Genomic DNA, 7,163 nt, shown 5'->3' on the forward strand with positions numbered 1-7,163 from the left:
CAAAAAAAATAAAACAATAACGGATACGTAAATGCACTGCTTTTATGGAATTCATAAATAATATCTTAAAAAAATATTGGAACACTAAAAATACTTAGAAAAATAGTAAAACAATAAATCTTTATTCAATTTCATAGTGTCTTAATAAAAGCATATCCATTGAATACAAATCAAATTGACGTCAATTTTCTTTGTATTAACATTCTTTAGTGCGTTTCTGTACAGTTAAAGGGACATAATTGGCTCGGGTACACTGTATCTAAATATATATTTGAATACTTTTTTATGAAGAAATTATATACTTTTAAAATATATCCGACAGATTTTAATGCTCTAATTTTATATAGGGACGGAATAATTTATCAATGTATACATATACCTTTGTGGTCCATTGCACACTTATTACTTCAATAAGTAATGAAAGTTGAGGAATTGAAACTAATTCATATTTCGATATTTTAAAGCATAAACATTTAGTTACAAAACAAAACAATCCTGAGCTCTCTAGTTTACGTACAAATGGAGAAAATGACACTTGGAAGTGTTCGACGAATATACATTTGCGCACTCCAATTAGTTAAGCATCTTCTGGACAACCGTCTATGGCGCCATCAGTCTAACAATTGGAGAGGAAGAAGGGTTCAGTCAATAGGGCTAAACTGGACCGGAAAGAGTTTAATAAAACAGCTCAAGCTAATCCCCTTCAGTCCATGATGGTCCATGTAAGAGATCAATGGGGTTCACACCATTTTTTGTTCAAAAAGATAGGAAAAAACGGATGGAGATGCCATTTTTGACACCAGCAAGGAAAGAAACCTTCTCCTCTATTGCATGACTCTTTTGAACTTTTTTTGACACTTCCCTTCTCCTTTACAGCCCTTATGTCAACTTCTTTTTGGGTGCATGTCGAGGGGAAGGCCTGATGTGTCCCTCATCGAAACATTGAGGTCCTCAAAACCACTGTCAGCCAGTACTTGGCCGTTATGACATAGAACAGGACATTGCGGTCACGCGTTTCCAATATGGGTCTTTGCTTATTCTATAGCTATATCATATATGGAATGTATCCCTTTAAGTGTTTAGCTACAAAATAAAGAGTTTTTAAAAGTATTTTGCTAGGGAAAATCATCTAATAATAAAAATGAGACTATATATTTCTAATAGAAGTGGTATTTTATTAGTACTTTAATCAAAATAAACATTAAAACATATAAAAAAGAAAAGGCAATATCAAAAAGTACAAAGTTGGTCCAAGTCTACAAGTCCGAAGATTTTGTTTGAAATTTAGCTTTTTTCTATTAGCTTCTGAATTCTTAGCTGCCATTTTCTTTTGTATTAAAAATCGGATGTCATGATTCAGTTTAGCACTTAAATTTTTACCCATGACATTAAATAAAGCGAATGAAATTCTTTGAAGAAAAGCTGACTTCCTCGCACTTTACTTCCACAACGGCGATAATGTCAGAGTTTAAACTGTCTTGCATCCTGTCAATGAATGTGGCAGCAAATGAAGCTTTAGGATTTGGGTTGCCAAATAAACTGTCTTTCTCTTCAGGAGTAGCTGTGATGTAAGAGAACATGGAGTGAGCATAAAGACAGGAGAGGTAGAGAAGGTTGGATGGAGTGGACAACCCCCTTCTGCTCATTATGTTGATGAACTCTTTCAGGACTATATGCTGATTGCTTGGGCTATCGAAGGTTATTGAGTCCGGAGGTGTGTCTCTGATGACCATTAACTCTTGGCATGATGTACAGCTGATCATCTTCTTCAAAAAAAACCAATATACCCGGCAACAATGTAGAAAGCATTACTCTCTCCCTTGGAAGCTAGTTCCTGGAGGGCATCTAGTTGCCAGTTAGTCAAAATAAGCTCAGCTTTTACCAGGTCTTTATCAGCAGAGCTTTAATTTCTGAAATAGTCATACCTGAAAATTTAAAAAAGTAAAATATTGTAATGATATTATGATATTGTAAAATAAGTAATACCTAAATAAAGAAGCTCACTATTTACAAATATCTTATTTACCTGAGAATTTGACAAGACTCAAAATACGAATCTTTTTCTCTGCTTCCAGGATCTGTCTCACGCTGATGTAGTAGATACCTCCTCTTAGTTGTCTGTACCAGCCGAACCTTCTTTCGATGGGATCAGACTGGAACATGCCGAGGAGTACATAGGAGAAGTCTTCATCTAGGAGAAGATACTCTGCCAGATCTGCTGCGGCAAGGCACGTCTGCTTTGTTGCTAGGAAGGCTTCTGCTGTGAGGCCAGGTGCTTTACTGTTTTGCCACTCGAGGAGAAAGTCGACACAATCTCTCAAGAAAGAGAAGCCAAGTTTGTTCTTCTCAGAGATTGGTTCCCGACACTCATCTCTCTATTCGTAGCCAACTCCAGGTGTCTTGACGTCTAGGATATTCTACATAGTTCTGACAAAATCTGAAAATTCGGATGTGTCTTTAAACTCTAGTCTGTTGTCTTCTTTGGAGTAGTACTTAAGCGCTCCAATTGAAGATTCCTGAAACACAGCATGCTGTTGTAGTTCATTGAACTGTTGAGCCCTACATGACGGGGTTGCAGCTTGAGTTGCCCTTGATGACGCTTTAGAAGTTGAAAGGTAGTTGGGACAGTTTGGTGATAGGGATGGTACTACATCTGGTTTGAGGCACCTGTAAAAGAAGGACAGTTATTACCATACGCATCAAAAGTGAGCTGCTGTCTTACCTCTTTTTTAGAGCCATGCCAAGGGTCTGACTTCTTTTAGACTCACAGATAAAGTCAGAGTCGTTGAAATGCAGGGAACACAGCTTTGTACTTTTGGATGGTGCCTAACCTATCTTTTTCAAATCTGTTTCTCTTGGAACGACTCTCAGCCAGGCAGTATCAAGTACGGGGTTTTTCTTTTAGTTTGGCCACAGATGGATCGTAACACCAGACTGTTGTGGCGTGGGCATGATTGGAATTACAAAACACAATAAAGATGGCGTCCACAAAGTAACTAATCGTTATTTCACTTATTAGTTATTACTGATTATCTTACCAAACACTTTGCATTGCTTTTTTTCAATAGACCCATGTTACACGCGTATTTGTATTCATGTATGCACTTGCCAGGCCCTGCTTACAGGAGTCTTTACATAGAATTTACATTCGCAGAGAGTGCCAGGCCTTCCACCACCTGGAACACATCATTGCCGCTAAGGGAGGCTACAATAATGATTAAGATATCTCAGACACACTTAAATTAATAGTATTAATTTTGTTGAAATTTTATTGTTAATTAATTGATTATATCTTGTTGAAGTTAAGAATTAAAGTTGTTCAGATTTTAATGGACCACTGGGTCGTAGTTTTACACAGAATATAAATCCATCTAATAACATTATGTCATCCCTGTGTACATACTTGGTCCACATAAAGTTCTTTTAAATGTTTATGAAAGTACAAATAACAGTTCTAACTTCATAGTTTGAAATTTTTTTTTGACAACACCACGGGGGACTTCCTTTTCTCTGTCACAGCCGCGCAAAACATGACATACTTTGGTTTCTCCACTCTGTTGACTCCATAATCACACAACTCATCTTTTTTGATAAGAATCCGATCCTTTTGGGGTAAAAACCCAGTTCCACAGTGAAAATCTTCCCATCACTGAATACAATGTTGGGAACCGTACCCGTCATCAGCTTTTGAAGAATGAGATTGTTTCATAGCATTGGTTAAGTATTTTACCATTGAAATTGCTTGACAGTTACTGCTGCCTGTTCAATTTGTAGGGATACATTCCAAAGTCATCTTGGATAAAGTCTATCATTTTTGTTGCACCCGTGATGAAATCCTTTGCATCTTGGTGATGTTACTCCTGCGATTTCTTGCTATCATTGTCTTGACGACTCTAGGCGTCCTTTTTAACCTTGTCCTACCTGATCATGGTCAATGGTGCTCTTAATGTGCATGGGGTTCAACCCCAGGCTCTTCACGTTCCTCAAAATGGCTGGGCGAGATTTACCCTTCAGGTATTTCTTGATTATAGCCTCTATCTTTGGTTCAATTGTGTTTTACAAAATGTGTTATTTTCTTCAAAACTGTGTATTTTGATCTAGTTTCGACCCAACTAGAGTGTAAACACAATATCTTGCAGCCTTACATATAATTTTATTATGTTAAAGTCATTTCACAGGATTTTCGGTGGACCCTGTATTATACAAATAACAAAACACATTGGCTATACCATTTATTTTCAATAATAAGTTTGTTAGTGATAATAGAAATTAATTCATTTGGGAATAGACGCAACGTAAAAAATATAAAAACACATATGTGAAGAAAATAATGGGAATTAACATTAATAATATGCTTATTATTGGACAGGCAATCCTTTAATTACGTACAGAATCCCTTAAAAGAAGTCAACAATTAGTTGTGAACAAGGTTTCAATTTTACTTAATCACTCAAGTTACGACTTACATTTTTAAAATTTTTTAACAAGAGTTGTAAATTCTAAGTACTTTCACCTGGTAAAAAGCACCAACAATAAAAAAAAGAAAAAGAAAAAAAGCTTCAGTAGTTGAAATACAAGCTGCAATAACAGGAAGGAGCAATAAACCCAATCCCATTCTGTATCATAGTCGGGATGTCAATTCTTGGATTTTGTTGGGTCCTCCTGGATCTTCTTCTTGAGGTCCCCCAGAAACTCAGAATCCCTTTTCAAGTTCTGCCCCCCACTTCTTTCTTTTCTTGAGAGGTATTTTCCATCCTTTTTCATATATCGAACACTTTACAATGCCCATAATCTCTGCCACCTAAATTTTGCCATCCAGTAGGTCTGAGATCCTCTGCCTTTTTATTTCTTACTCACTTAACGTGATGAACGATTTAAGAAATGTTTATTTTTGTTTACTTGTGCAGAAAACACAGGATATTCGGAATATTAAGGAAAAAATCACAAAATCTCTTTATTTAAAATACATTATTAGAATTTTTTAACAGTCCACGTTTTGCTTCCGAACCCTGTATATATACAAAAAAATTCAAAATTTGTGAATCATATGCCTTGCAACACAAATTATTACTGTAGATACAATCATATAACTGCATCCTTAGTATGGTGGAGCTTATTTTTACAATGTTGCAGATATCAAGTGCTAGGTTGTTAAAATGTTCCTTTTCAGTCTATATATATAATTAACTTATTTTGAACTATTTTGAAAAGATTACGAAATAGCTCAACGCCCTGAAATTCTACAATCTTTTTTAAGAAAAAAAAATGTATTTTTGCTTTGATATAATCTATTTCGTACACATTACAGCTTTTTGATGAAAATAAGAAATTTGGTCTAATAAAAAGTCTATCAACAATATTATTATTTATCTAGGTTTCTAGAAGATCTACAGCTTTAGTTACAAGATTCTTTATCATTTCGAATCCAGTTTAATGCCTTCTTTGAATCATTCCACATATAAACCTTTTCTGTTTCCCATTGTAACGCGTTTATAATAGACTTCATCAGTCTTGTCATGATCATTAATCCATTTAGTTCAATTCTAGGTATGCTTTTGATTCAAATAGGAGTTACGTAAGACTTCACCGCTATAAGCCTGACTTCAAAATTTATGTCCCCCAGTCTCCATCGAACAAACACACAAGCTCCCTAAGTGAATTCTCCTCCATCAGCAGATCCATCAATTTCAGGTTTTCCTAATACATTTTTTGGACGTAATTATCTTATTATGTATTTGTACTTCCTTCAACAGGTTCAGTGATTTGAATTTTGTATTCCCTACTTCTGCTTCTTTTTCTTATAGAACTGTGTCCCAATATATTCATCGTGCCCACAACGATTGAAAAATTATTCCCATACTCAAAAACAGGAACAACTAATCCTAGGGGATCCCATATTCGAGCATTAGCTGACAAAATCGTTCTCTGGTTTACTTTGTCTAAATTTGGCCATTCTCTTACTCCTATTCATATATAATCCAACTCCAAGTACCAATTATGTCCGAGAACAGGAATCTCCCCACATGATTCTCCTGAGCTTAATGCACTGGAATACCATCTTTTTATTTTAAAACTTCCACAATAGAGAACATGATCTACCTCCATCATTATTTTACTAGCCGCCTCATCACTTTCCACGGACGTAGTAATTTCATCAACATAAGTATCTTCAAATAAGACTCTTCTAGCTTCTGGGTACTCATTTGCATATTTTTCAGCAATAAATATAACAGCGCTTTGAGATAAGTCTAGGTCTATCTTCAAATATCAGACGTGTCCATTGGTATGTTTTCGGATTCGCTCTTTCATCTTAATTTCTCCATACTATGCGTTGATATTTTCTATCATCATCTTTAACAAAAATACGATGAAACATTCTTGAAATATCACCATGGAAAGCCACTTTGTCTCTCCTAAATCTTATGGGAACTTCAAATACTCTATTTGTCAAATCAGGTCCTTTCTCCAAACAATCATTATCAGTGAATCCCGGCCAAACTTCTTTTGCTCAGTTACAAACAATTCTGAAAGGAGTTGATTCACTTGTTGTCTTTAAGACTCCTCGGATACTTAAATAGAAACCTTCTTCGTTGTCTTTCAGTTAAACTTCTTGTAAAAATTCATTCTCCTCTAATTCATCTACCGGGCCGTGCAAAACTATTTACCGATGATGTAAATATACTTTTTAAGAGGTTTGGTGGCAACTAATCTGATTGTTTCGTATTGTTACTGTTAAAATAAACAAAAATCCTTCTGTGAGAGCGTAACAACTTCCATACGTGAGACCAGGTCCAATCAGGAAACAAAGAGGATCGAAATTGCAGCCCTCCTCCAAGCGAAAGTGCCCCATAACAACACTAAGGAACAGGTTGGGGCCTCGTTGAAGACAATTTATAACGTTTCCAAGCCCTTGGAGGCTGGGGGTGATCTCAAGCATTCCCCTGGGGCTGGCAGGAAGCCCACTGTCTCAACAAGTCAAGTAAAGGCAGTGTTCAAGAGGACTCCCAACAGGTACATTGCCGACATTGCCAGAAAGATGGGAACGTCGAGATCAACTGTTTCAAGGGCTTGTTTCTAATTCTGGCGATTTCCCACATCTATTGCCTATAGAAAACAAACGCAGATTGTAAGCCTTTTCTATTTGACGAACAATGCCATTATAT

At 36.1% G+C, this 7,163-nt stretch overlaps 1 long non-coding RNA gene across 1 annotated transcript; it reads right to left on the minus strand.

Annotated features, from left to right (window-relative positions):
• Positions 1-1,230: 1,230 nt before the first annotated feature.
• Positions 1,231-3,864, minus strand: LOC139906964 (uncharacterized). The gene is made up of 3 exons (XR_011783241.1): positions 2,723-3,864; positions 2,027-2,667; positions 1,231-1,925 (listed from the first exon to the last, which is right to left on the minus strand). It is a non-coding gene; the product is annotated as an uncharacterized lncRNA (long non-coding RNA).
• Positions 3,865-7,163: the final 3,299 nt, after the last annotated feature.

The sequence above is a fragment of the Lepeophtheirus salmonis genome, chromosome 13, assembly GCF_016086655.4.
Source record: "Lepeophtheirus salmonis chromosome 13, UVic_Lsal_1.4, whole genome shotgun sequence".
In the NCBI taxonomy this organism is placed as follows: Eukaryota; Metazoa; Arthropoda; class Copepoda; order Siphonostomatoida; family Caligidae; genus Lepeophtheirus; species Lepeophtheirus salmonis.